General features: G+C 38.9%; 1 protein-coding gene across 12 annotated transcripts in view; it reads right to left on the bottom strand.

Annotated features, from left to right (window-relative positions):
* The window catches only part of Apbb2 (amyloid beta precursor protein binding family B member 2), a 277,295-nt gene that overhangs the window by 198,901 nt on the left and 65,361 nt on the right, over nucleotides 1–13,033 (bottom strand). Inside the window, exon 1 of one of the 12 annotated variants that reach the window (XM_048364647.1) lies at nucleotides 2,355–3,175. The exons of the other annotated variants lie outside the window; for them this stretch is intronic. The gene's annotated coding sequence lies outside the window, so the exon portion shown is untranslated. Of the gene's footprint in view, nucleotides 1–2,354; nucleotides 3,176–13,033 lie in introns of those variants that run through there. 12 annotated transcript variants of the gene reach the window in all.

Below are 13,033 nucleotides of genomic sequence, written 5' to 3'. Positions count from 1 at the left end.
AGCAGAAGCATTCTTAACATTTCAATTAATTTCAGAAAGGACTTCTCTGCTTCCACCACCATCATGTTAATTTCCACATAACTCATGGTAACCTTTTATCACTGCTGTTTGGTTTGATTTGACTTTTAACTTAAGGGCGAAGAACTATGAACATTCTCCAGGCATAAAAATATTCACTCATCTCACCAGCTTTGGTAAGCAGGAGTCTTTAGCTCAACAAAAGTCTTTAGCTCATCATTGTAAACAAAAGTCCCAAAGATGCTTGCAAAATTGACATGTAACTTTTCAACAATGCTATAGTATACCCAAAAGGATGGCTTCAAACTTCAGTCCTTGAATAGCTAGGATTAAGTGTGAGCTACCAGTCCCTGGCTGACCATGCTATATTTTAAAGAAATGTTAAATTATTTGAAAGGTATTTTAAGTTACCTACTTCTGAAATTAAGTTATATTTCCAGACTAAACACTGTTGCAAATATCTAGATCCTAAAGTCCAGAGAATTTTTTTGCCCTTCACTCTACTTCTGTGAATGGACTAGACTCATCCAACATAATCTTCCTTAAAATGAGGGACAAGGTAACAAACAGTACAAGAAATGTATCCAATGCCTAACGTATGAAACTGTAACCTCTCTGTACATCAGTTTGATAATAAAAATTTGAATAAAAAATATTTTTCCAATACTGTTTATACAGGTATTAGAACTGGGGAAGGGAAAGGGAATACCAAAATTGAGAGGCAAAGGACAAAAAGACAAACCATTCCAAAAGCAATACTTACAAAACTATTTGGTGTAAATCAACTGCACAACCGAGGGGAGAAGGCAAGGGGGAGGGGAGAGTGGGGAAATGAGGGAGGAGGTAACAAGTTGAACAAGAAATGTACTCACTGCCTTACATATAAATCTGTAACCCCTCTCTATCACAGCTTGACAATAAAGAAAAAAGTTTAATTAAAAATATTTTTCCAAGAGAAGATAATTTTATAGCAAATAAAGGACTTCCTTTAATGTTTGTGTGCATTTGCAACAAAACTAAATAAACTCCAATTTTATTTAAATTCCAACACTATTTCACTATTGAAGATGTTTCACTGAAACAAAAAATGGTTTTGGTAAAATAAATTCGTCTTTGACTTCAATCAATTTATATTTAGAAGAACTGGCAGCGCTCAGAAATTATAACTATGTGTATGGGCAGTGTGTATGCATGAAAATATTTCAGTACATTACTTAAATAAGCCTCTTGATTGAAGAGTCTTACCTTACTATCATTACTGCAAAATAATACACCACTTAATTATAAAAAAAAAACAATGTGTAGTTAACACAGTATAGCAATGAAACCTATTGAAGTTGACCTTACTAGTTAACACTTCTATAGTACTTCTGGAATAAAGCTCTTTTCTATTCTTTTTCATCTTAAACATGTTTCAACCAGGTCATTTGTACTATGAGAAACGGAGAGAAGCTATAACACACTATGCACACAAAGCTGAGAAAATGATTTGATGATAAAACACTTTCTATTATCAATGCCATAATTTCTGGGACATAGCAGAAAGGAGATTTGTATGGTGTATGCATGTGTGTGCATGCATGTGTATGTGCATTTTGTTTCATATACATACTTTTGGGCACGTGGCCTTTCATATTTCCAAGCACTACCTACAATAACATAGACTAGCTGGATTACTTTAAAGGGTCATTTGACCTTTTCAAAAAGATTGAGAAATAAAACTGAACTTTCCGGTCCCAAGCAATTTTTTCAAAAGACAGCAAAATATTCATACATAAATATGCCAATTAGAATATCTTACTTTACTTCAGATTAGTAAACCAGACAGGGGCATCAAGCCTTTAAGATCAAACGACATGAGGGATTTACTAAAACAGTGAACTATGTCTTACTTTCCTTTCCAGGAAAGAAAAGAAGCAAGAAGGTGACTGAGTTCTTGAAGATGGAGGTTTGAAGCCGATTGGGCAGACAAATCAGTGAGATTTTTACATCCAATTAACTAGCAAAAAGCTGGAAGTGGAGGTGTAGCTTAAGTGGTAGAGCAACAGCTCTGAAGGAAAACACCAATCAAGACCAGAAGATCAGGAGTTTATACCCCATTTGGACACTAAAAAGAAAAGGAATGAGGGAAAATAAAGAAGCGAGCAGGCTTCATTCTTACACTAAAAATCCAGAACCAAAGAGTTTGTTCAAGTACCCAGGAGTCTAAATCAAAAGTCTAAATGAGTCTAAATCTGAAGTTTATAAACCTGGACTCACTTTTTCTCTCCCCCATGATGTTACATTCTTATCTTCATAAGGTAATTCATCAACAACTAGTGTAACTATACTCTTACCATTACGGCAAATTCATCTACTGCAAACGGCAAAGAAATGGCACAATACAAAGTCATCCTAATCTCTTGAAAGTTTTTGTAAAGAAGACTTCGGAGTCCCTTCTCTGTTACATTCAATAAAGCATATAAAATTTACAAGTTAGGAATGAAAGTAGTATAAAGTCACAGGCCCAATGGTAGCCTTCCAAGAAATGTGTAACAGAATTAAAAGATGCAAGTTAAAAAATTACTTACATTCCCAGATCTGTGGTACAAAACTCAGAAGGCCAATTCCCTTTCACCATAAGATCTATTAATTAAAATCACCCAAGGAGGTCAGGCAGCCCAATATATCTAAAGTCGTATAGAGACAAATTTTTAAATTTTAAAATCAGATTTAAAATCAACACCCTATTTGCTATACAGAGTACCTCTGCATAATTAAAATAAAGACTGCATTGGAATACGTAAATGATAAGATGTATACGCTAGTTTTCCTTCACAATATGCCAATGAGGCTTTCTAAATCTAGATGGTATTTTGGTCTGTCGTCTGGTTAAAGTTCCTAAAGCAGGAATTGGCAAGCTTCTTGGCGACCGCTCACGTTGGATGTGTTTCTCATGGACTTATAAAAAGGAATTGAAAGATGTGGACTTCTAATTATGCTGAGACTTGGGAGGGAAGGAAGGTCTTTCGATATCACACTAGCCAGCCCCCCTTCCAAACAGTAGCTCATCTCACACAGAAGTGGGTGGAAGTAGGAAGAGGATGACAAAAAAATGGAGAAAATGATAAACAACTTCTAAACAGTTTTCAGATACATGAAGGTAGAAATAGAAATAGATAGCAGTCTTAATTTGTTTCTTGGAAAACAGAAAACCTAAAAATTCTGCCTGAGTAAAATGCTCATTTAACACCTAAGTTACTTCTCAACAGAGTAGATAAAACCTATGCCACAGCATAAAGTCTGTGTATTTCTCAGGCTTGTCCACTCTGAGTCTTGAATTAGATGAATTCAAACTGTGATAATTCATTTATAACCCACATGGGATTGTTAAGTCCGTCAATTAGAAGAGGCAGGAAGCACTGTTACAGCAAGCAGTCATAACTAAAAACCAGACAGAAACCCAACAACACCTATAAGCATCATTTTTTCCATAAAAAACACCACTTTATTATAAGTCACTGAGAACAATATCTTTTTTTTTTTTTGGCCAGTCCTGGGCCTTGGACTCAGGGCCTGAGCACTGTCCCTGGCTTCTTCCCGCTCAAGGCTAGCACTTGAGCCACAGCGCCGCTTCTGGCCGTTTTCTGTATATGTGGTGCTGGGGAATCGAACCTAGGGCCTCGTGTATCCAAGGCAGGCACTCTTGCCACTAGGCTATATCCCCAGCCCGAGAACAATATCTTAAATTTGGAATTGCGCTAATCCTTCAAGCATCATTTTTATTACTATCATTGTTATTACTGGTAATAATTACTGTTACTATTATTTTCACTACTTCCGCTGGATTGTCCTCTAAGTGTTTTTGTGTGTTCACTCACCATAAGATCAGTAGAATGTCATATTTCAGCTACTCCCTGTATATCACTGTATCACCCCACATTCAGAAGAACAACTGGATCACAACTCAAATTTTGAGATTTCACTGCAATCACAGATGTGGGACCCAGGCTGAACCTAGCTGCAAAAGGATATATAGACACCACTCAGCCCAACCCTCTACTAGTGATCATCTTTTCCTACCAGCTATGAGCTACAACCTTCCATGCCTGGTGTCCCAAAGCTCCCTCCCATTTCAGGTAACCCAGCTTCCACGCTTCCTAATAGCTCACAAGCTATAACCCTTTAAGAAATCAGTTCATAGCAAACACCGGGAATTTTGCAAGGGAAGGTGCTGTATTTGTTTTACTTATATATTTCTTACCCATTTGCTCAACACTGTGCTATAGTTTTTATTCAAGTTATCTTCTTTTAAAAAGTGGAGTAGTGGTTCTCACTAGACATTATGTTGAGAACGAACTATACAGGAGGGAAAAATTGGGAGAGAGCAAAAGAGGGTGTGACATTGTCCAAGAGGAAATGTACTTATTACTTGACTTATAGAACTGTAATCTCTCTGTATATCACCTCTATAATAACAATTTTAAAGAGAGATCTAAGGATCATGGTTCAAAGCCAGCCCAGGCAGGTAAGTCTGTTGAGACTCTTATTTCCAATTAAACACCAGAAAGCTGGAAGTGTAACTGTAGCATGTCATAAATAAAAATTTCTAAAGATTGAAATGGATTGTTAAAAGTGCTCACCTTTTGGTAGCTTGTAAACATTATGAATTACAGTCTTTCTAAATTGTATTACATTATGTTGCTGTTCTCTTAAACATAATACTATATTAACAGTAATATCATTTTATGTCTGTGTGTGTGTGTGCTGGTCATGAGGCTTGAACTCATGGCCTGAGCAATGTCCCTGAGGTATTTTTGCTCAAGGCTAGTGTTCTACCACTTGAACCCACAGCTCCACTCCGGGCTTTTTCTTAGTTAATTGAAGGTAAGAGTCTCTGGGACTTTCCTGCCTGGCTTAGAACTGCTGTCCTCAGATCTCAGCCTCCTCAGTAGCTGGGATTACAGGTGTGAGCCACAGATACCCAGCTGTAATATCGTTTTAAATAATTTTAAAGTACAAGTATCTAACAATCAATAAAGTTCTTAAATTGTTCAACATAACAAAATGAGCAAATATTCTTAAGCAGTACTCACTAGAAAAATAGCAGTAAAGTGACATGCTCAAAGACTGACCTAATTTTTTGGTTTGTTTGTGTGTTTGTTTTTTTGCCAGTCCTGGGCCTTGGACTCAGGGCCTGAGCACTGTCCTGGCTTCTTTTTGCTCAAGGCTAGCACTCTGCCACTTGAGCCACAGCGCCACTTCTGGCTGTTTTCTATATATGTGGTGCTGGGGAATTGAATCCAGGGCTTCATGTATATGAGTCAAGCACTCTTGCCACTAGGCCATATTCCCAGCCCTTGACCTAATTTTTTTAATGTCTTATATTTTGAAGAAAGACTAGAAGGAAAAAAATACAACATTTGAAAATCTGCTAACTACAGATGGTAGAATTAGAAAAGAATAATCTTTACTTCTTTATATTTTGCACTTTGTGGGAGAATCCTCTTTTACCCCTTTCCTCACCTTGATTTCACAACAGAATCCAGCCCAGGAACAAGAAACACAGGAAGCTTCCTTGTCAGTGACAAGGATTAATAAATCTAGCCATGTGGCCAAACCTCTGAAATTACTTTTTATCTCACAGTTCAAAAACAAATATATTGGGGCTGGGGATATGGCCTAGTGGCAAGAGTGCCACATATACAGAAAATGGCCAGAAGTGGCGCTGTGGCTCAAGTGGCAGAGCGCTAGCCTTGAGCAAGAAGAAGCCAGGGACAGTGCTCGGGCCCTGAGTCCAAGCCCCAGGACTGGCCAAAAAAAAAACAAACAAAAAAAAAAACCAAATATATTCCCAAAGGGAAGTTGAAAGTATCTAAAACCATTGTAGAGGCCAAATCATAATTTGCTTTTACTGGCTAAAACAGTCATGAAATTTTTGTAAAATCCAGATGAAAGATTTTTAATTATGTAATTGTATCCAAGCTGTCTTAATTAATGCCTGAAAGAAATTTCATTGTGAATAAAGAAATTGTGCTTGGGATAAAGGTCCTTTTACATAAGATCAAGATTAGACAAATATAAGGAGGAATAGGTTTGTGTTTGGAGATGAACTTCTAAATTAGAGTTTAAAATGGAAAGAAAGAGATTTGATCTTTATAACCACCAAGGAAACTTGGCTATGCTAAAAAAATTTTCCAACAAAAATTTGATTTTTTTTTTTAATTTCGTGGTTTTGTTTTGTGGAAACATGTCTCTTGCTTTGATGCCTGGGCTGGCCTTGAACTCTAGACCCTTTTGCCCAAGTGTCATGAGTATTGAGATTACAGATGTGCACCCCTACTTCCTGGTTAAAATTTGATTTTAGAAAAATAACTCATTTCCCAAAACCATGCTTCTTCATTCATGTGTTCTCTGTTTAACCCCGCCTGGCCTCACCTAAGAACTGCATGTGAGGGGACACAAGATTCAGAGGATCATACGGTACTGTTTGTCCACCACACCTCTACATTCACTCACTTGTGCTAGTCTAGCAGCACATTTATAGCACATGTTTCTTTTCCTTTCCAGTGTAGGCTTCCTGGCATATCTGCCTCTCCAGGAACCATTTGGCACAGAATTACTACTTTAATATGACTTCCCAACCTCAAGAATGAGCTTAAAAGCCAGGCGCTAGTGGCTCACACCTGTAATCCTAGCTACTCAGGAGGCTGAAATCTGAGGATCACAGTTCAAAGCCAGACTGGGCAGGAAAGATCGTGAGACTCCTATATCCAATTAATTCCCAGAAAACCAGAAGTGGTGTTGAAGCTCAAAATGGCAGAGTACTAACCTTGAGCAGAAGAGCTCAGTGACAACACCCAGCCCTTCAGTTTAAGCCCCATGACTGACAAAAACGAATGTGATTAAAAGGTAGTGATCAGGGGCTGGAGATATAGCCTAGTGGCAAGAGTGCCTGCCTCGGATACACGAGGCCCTAGGTTCGATTCCCCAGCACCACATATGCAGAAAACGGCCAGAAGCAGCGCTGTGGCTCAAGTGGCAGAGTGCTAGACTTGAGCGGGAAGAAGCCAGGGACAGTGCTCAGGCCCTGAGTCCAAGGGCCAGGACTGGCCCAAAAAAAAAAAAAGGTAGTGATCATGTTTGTGTGAGTGCACATGTGGGGGAGGGGAGGGCTCATAAAACTCCAAAGAGGCTTTGACATTGCACACATCTGAAGACTAATCCTTTCCTTACTATAAAAGACAGAGATACAGTAAGACTTAGGCTTTGGCTTTAGGTTGGCGGGGGGGGGGGGGGGGGGGGGAGGGAAGGCCCAAAATGCTGATTTTTTTTTTTTTTTTTTTGCCAGTCCTGGGTCTTGAACTCAAGGCTTGAGCACTGTCCCTGGCTTCCTTTTGCTCAAGGCTAGCACTCTGCCACTTGAGCCACAGCGCCACTTCTGGCCGTTTATGTAGTGCTGAGGTATCAAACCCAGGGCTTCATGTATACGAGGCAAGCACCCTTGCCACTAGGCCATATTACCAGCCCTGGAATATATATATTTTTTAAGGAAACCCTTATGTTTCAGAATTGCTTTCGTTTTTAAAACAATTTGTATAGGTTCCCTATAAAATTACTACCTTTTGTTCTGTTTAAAGAATAAGAAGGCAAAGCAAAAAGTTTAATGTTATTATACTTAAATAAAAAAAATCCTAGAGCTGGGCATCAGTGGCTCACACCTGTATTTCTAGCTACTCAGGAGGCTGAGGTCTGAGGATCTCATTTTGAAGCCAGCCCAGGCAGGAAACTCCATGAGACTCTCCAATAAACTACACAAAATATCTAGAAGTGGCTCTGTGGCCTGGAGCAAAAGAAGCTCAGAGACAGTGCCCAGGCCCAGAGTTCAAGCCTCAGGACTGCCCCCCCACCAAAAAAACTCTAGAGTTCCAGGGGAAAAAAGAAATCAATCCAAGGTCAAGATCCATCTGAGGGACTCCATCATTGTATCAAATGCACACTGATTACTTAGGGAAACATTTTTTTAAATTCTTGGCTTCTATTTCTTACAAGTTATCTAAAATGCTATACATATGCATCTATAGTAATTAACAACCCAATGTGATCATCAGCAAAAAAAAAAAAAAATCCAGATACTACATCCAATTATGAGTATTCAAATTAAAAACAATGATTTTTAATTTTTAAAAAAGATACCAAAACATATATCCCTCTATATATACATTATACTGACTCTAAAATATAGAGTATTTATAAAATCTTAGTATGGAAACTATATGCCTTAAATTACTTTAAGCAAATACATATATATGTATATGTATATGTATATATGTGTAGCGCTCAAGATTAACTTTATTTTTTCTTTTTACTATTGCTGATTATGAAAAAGGTCAACCAAATGTTGGCTGAAGTATCTTACTTAGCTTATTGGAGAAATAGCTGGATCTAGGTCTGGAGATAATGAAAGCATAACATAAATGTATAATGCTTACTATGCCCCCCAAACTAAAGTATCCAAATAGTCAAGCACACATGACAAAAGGACACAGGATCTGATTTGTGGGAAGTTTGAACAACAGAAGAATGATACAGATGAATTGTAACATATCATATTTTTTAAAAATTCAAACCATGAATCCATAAGTATTCGTGAGAGAGGGGAAGAGGAAGAATTTCTTTGTAAAGCATGTCAGTTAATACGCCTCAAAAGAATAGTAGAAAACACTGCCACACTGCAACCACCAAGGCACTAATTGATTCAATGAAGGATCATTAATGGATTTACAGCCATTAGAGCAAAGAATTGTTGTAGAACAGGATACTCACATAGTCTCAGGGTATCACCCCACAGGTTACTGACTATTTTCTTAGGGAAAACACTATCTTTACAATGTAGAGCTCTAGAAGATCAGCCCACCTAAGTAAGGCTCAGCATAATCAGTTCTGGGACAAACACCATGTATCTCCACAGTGTGATGGAGTACAGTTGGCCAGACATGTTCTATTTATATTGACTTAAGGTAACAAGTGGACAAATTCAGATCATGATACATTCTGTAACACAAATTTTCTGATATCTTCCAAGGTATCAGTGACATGAACAATAAAAATAAAGAAAACCAGGATGTTTTATCTAGATTAAAAGGAATATAAAAGGAAATGAACAGTTGCTGGCAAATCTTGGATTGAGAGGTGTTATAAAAGACATCAGGATAACTGATGACATACTCAAGTATTATCTATATGGTAGTGTAGATTATGTGGAAGAATAACTTTCTGCTTGGGAGATACATACTGAAGGCTAAAGGGTCATGATCTTTACAACAAACTCAAATGGTTCCACAAAACTTATTTTTGACATGATGTGTATAAACAGAGAGAAAAAAGATACAGACAGATACTGATGCAGGGAAACAGCATACAGCCAATTTGGCAAAATATTAACATCCCATGTAGCAAGCTAACCACAACCTACAAAAGCCAGTAACCATGGTTACACTCCCCACTTTTATTAAAGTGAGATAATAAAAGGAAACTGACACAAACAGTCATGTAATTTCTTCAGTGCTAGAGCATTTAATCTATTAAAAAAGAAATCTTTGCTTCTCTTCTGAAGTAATATAGTTAGGAGGAAGGGCCTTGTGAAAGGAAAGAAACGCAAGTAAGAGGACGCCCAGGAGCATTATCAACAGAAAACTTCAGTTCTCCTCTACACAGTGAACAAAAGGAAGATCTACCTTTATTTCCCCTTCTGCTAGGAAACTGTATGTATGTGTGGACATAGCCAACAAGCCAAACTGAGCCCTTTCTCGAGGTTTGCACCAGGACAGAGAAGAAGGCAGATGACTGCATTCTATGAGCCGCAAATTGAGCCTAGAAGAGGGGCAGTCATGCAACTTCCCACAAAAGCAAGCATGCATCCCAGATCTACATTGTTAAGCAGCTGTATCCAACCTGGTATGTCTTAAAACAGAATTCATACCACCAGACTTGGATCCATGTAGGATTCCATCATCAACTCTTCCTTTAGCCTACACAATGTCAAAGCAATAGCTTCATCTTTCACTTCTCTCTTCCAGTGGCCCATCCTTCACACTTCTTTGCCTCATCCAGACCCTCAAGGCCACATGGGCCCCAAGGCCTCATCTGTTCCAGTCAAAGCAGTATTCTCTGATCTTCCTTGGTATTTTCTATCCATGGCACTCACCTGGCATTTCCAGACATCTTTGCTACATAGCATTGAGTTAATACTTGTTGAAGAGTAAGTATTTTGCTATATTGTCCATTTTTTAAAAGCCCTCCATTCTGTAAAACCATTTATATCATTGCATACCTATTTTACAGAAGAACTGGATGCTCAGGCAAGGGTTACAGAATTATAATGCTAATACTCAGGTTCTATTCTAAACACTAAAATGCTTTTATTATCTGAAGGGAGGTATTTATTTTAACCATGCATATGCTCTCTCTGAAACACAACAATGCTCAGAGCTCAATGATTTGTATTTCAAGTTTCCACCTAGAGATCATTTTTGTTTCCAAGCCAATCTCTCATCCTTGCAGCATCAGCCTGTCTCCCCTTTTAGCCCCAGCATGCTCTGACTCCATGTTCACCACCCTAAAGCCTGCCACATAGGAGGCTCTGAGTCGATGGCTATAAATAAGACTACCCAGTTTCTCCTGCATGCTCTGCCCTGGTTAAATTTTTTCACCTCATTTTTATCCTTATTATATTCTGAGGAAAATTATTTTAGAGAAGCATGACTACATGAAGCATATTTTAGGGAGAAGTGGAGAACAGAGAGTACAGGTATATCTTGGCCATTGGTTTCTCTCTGCTCAGCTGCTGCCCTGGGTGTAATGAGTTAAAGAGGAGTATTTCAAAATTTTCACCTACAGGTAACAGTGCTCAATACAAATTATGATTCAGGTGTTAGGAATGTTGAGCTCCCTCAAAGATGTCAATGCAGCTCATCTACAAACCTTGCTTTAGAGGATCAAAAACATTCTAGACAGTTATAGTACAATAGTGTCTACTGAAAGGACAGAACCAGTGAGCTAAAATGATCCATGTAAACTCACAAAATGTTAATCCTAATTGTCCCTGGAGTTCTTTTTCCTGCTTTTCTACAACTTTCAGGTATTCTATAATAACTTGTGCTGATGGAACTAAAGTCCCTATGTGTGACCGAAACTGTAGATTTGGACATTTCCATTCAGGGCTACTTTTTTTTTTTTAATGCCAGTACCTGGGTTTGAGGACTTCATGATCTTGTTCAGCTTTTCAGCTCACAGCTGGAACTCTACCATTGAGCCATATATCCACTTCTGGCTTTTCTATTCATTATCTGACGATAAGAGTCTCCTAGATTTGTCTGCCTGGGCTTATGCCAAACCAAAATTCTCTGATCCCAGTCTCCTGAACAGTTAGCCTTACAAATGTGAGCCACTAGTGCCCAGCAGGATGGCTACATCTTTACTTAGTGATAAATACACTTTCAAAGACTAGACTATGGAAATAACAAGATGGTGAATTCAGTATTTCCCTAACACAGCAATTATCCTGAACATGTAGCCGTCCTCACAAGTACTGTTTTTTCTCAGGTTCCTTTCCCTTTAAAAAAAGAATTGACACAGTTGGAATGTAATAAAAAGCAAGCCAAATGAAGGACCAAAGAAGAAACCAGCAGGCACTACACTGAACGTCTTCCAAGTGGGTCAATAGAACCACATGAAAGTAGAAACTGGTGAAAACACTTTTCTCTCTGCAGAGGCGTGATGAGCTGGGCTCTGCAACAAGGCTAAATTAAGGGATAAAATAAAGTAAAGCTCACTGTGCACCTGCAAAAGAAGGGGACTGAAATGATTCCATACAATCCCTCTTCCAAAGCACAACAAGGAAGGGGAGATCATTAAGTTCGCATGTGCAAGAACACATTTTCAGAGCACATGACCCCTCTCCTGTGGAGTAGCAGTGCAGGCCAGCTTAGACTTGAGTTCATATTGGGGCAGCCCTGGCTGGTAGGCTTTTCACACTCACTTCAATGCCTACAGCAATTCCTCACACTAGAGGGTTGTGATGTTGAGAGAAACAAAGACAAAGAAGGAGTCTGCACATCCCAGGGCCCTCCCAGGCCTGGCCATTCCCTTCCCGCTACAGGGTAAGCACTTCTCACTACAGGCTTTGGGGAGTCAGACTGACTCTACCCACAGTTCTGATTTTTTGCCTTCAAGAAAAATTGTGAAATGCATTGGGAAATTCCACCCAAGGAATGAAACACAGTCCGGCAGGCTTGCAAATGCAAGGAAGCCACAAATCATTTCTGTGGTGTCTACTCAGCACTGTTAAGGATGTGGTTTCCTATCTGTGAAGGTGATACACATTAGACACTGGGCTCAGAAAACAATGTAGCATTGTATATACTGAATTAATCTGAGTCTAGTTATCACAAGTAAGCATTTGCTGAGTTATTAAAAAATGTGATCACTTGAGATTGCAAAACCAGCATCCAGCCAGGCACTAGTGTCTCATGCCTGTAATCTTTGCTTCTCAAGAGGCAAAGAAAAAGAGAACAGGCAAAAAATGTATGAGATGTATCACAAACAATAGCTGGGCATGATGGCATTTTCTGGGTCATGCCAGGAAGGAGGCATAGGAGGCTGAGATCAGGAAGATGAACTGTTCCAACCCAGCCTAGGCAAAAACACTCGTGAGACTTTTATCTCATCAGAAAATGCTGGCCAGTGTAGCACATACTTGTCATCCCAACTACAGCAGGAAGCATAAATAGGATAATCATGGTCCAGACCAGCCCAAGCAAAAACTGTGACCCTATCTCAAAAACAAGTACAGCAAAGGGTTGGAGGTGTGAGTTAAGTGATAGAGCCACCTGCATTATTTTGGTAGAGTAAAAGGCAGAATTTATTTGGATTTCTTCCATTTGTTTCCTGGAAATTCCTATTGTTTTTACTCTAAAATACAATGGAGCTGCACAGGGGTAGAGCTCGGGGAAATCGCCACAATATTCATGGTGTG

The sequence above is a fragment of the Perognathus longimembris genome, chromosome 16 (assembly GCF_023159225.1).
Source record: "Perognathus longimembris pacificus isolate PPM17 chromosome 16, ASM2315922v1, whole genome shotgun sequence".
NCBI lineage: Eukaryota > Metazoa > Chordata > Mammalia > Rodentia > Heteromyidae > Perognathus > Perognathus longimembris.
This window is presented reverse-complemented; position numbering and strand designations above follow the sequence as displayed.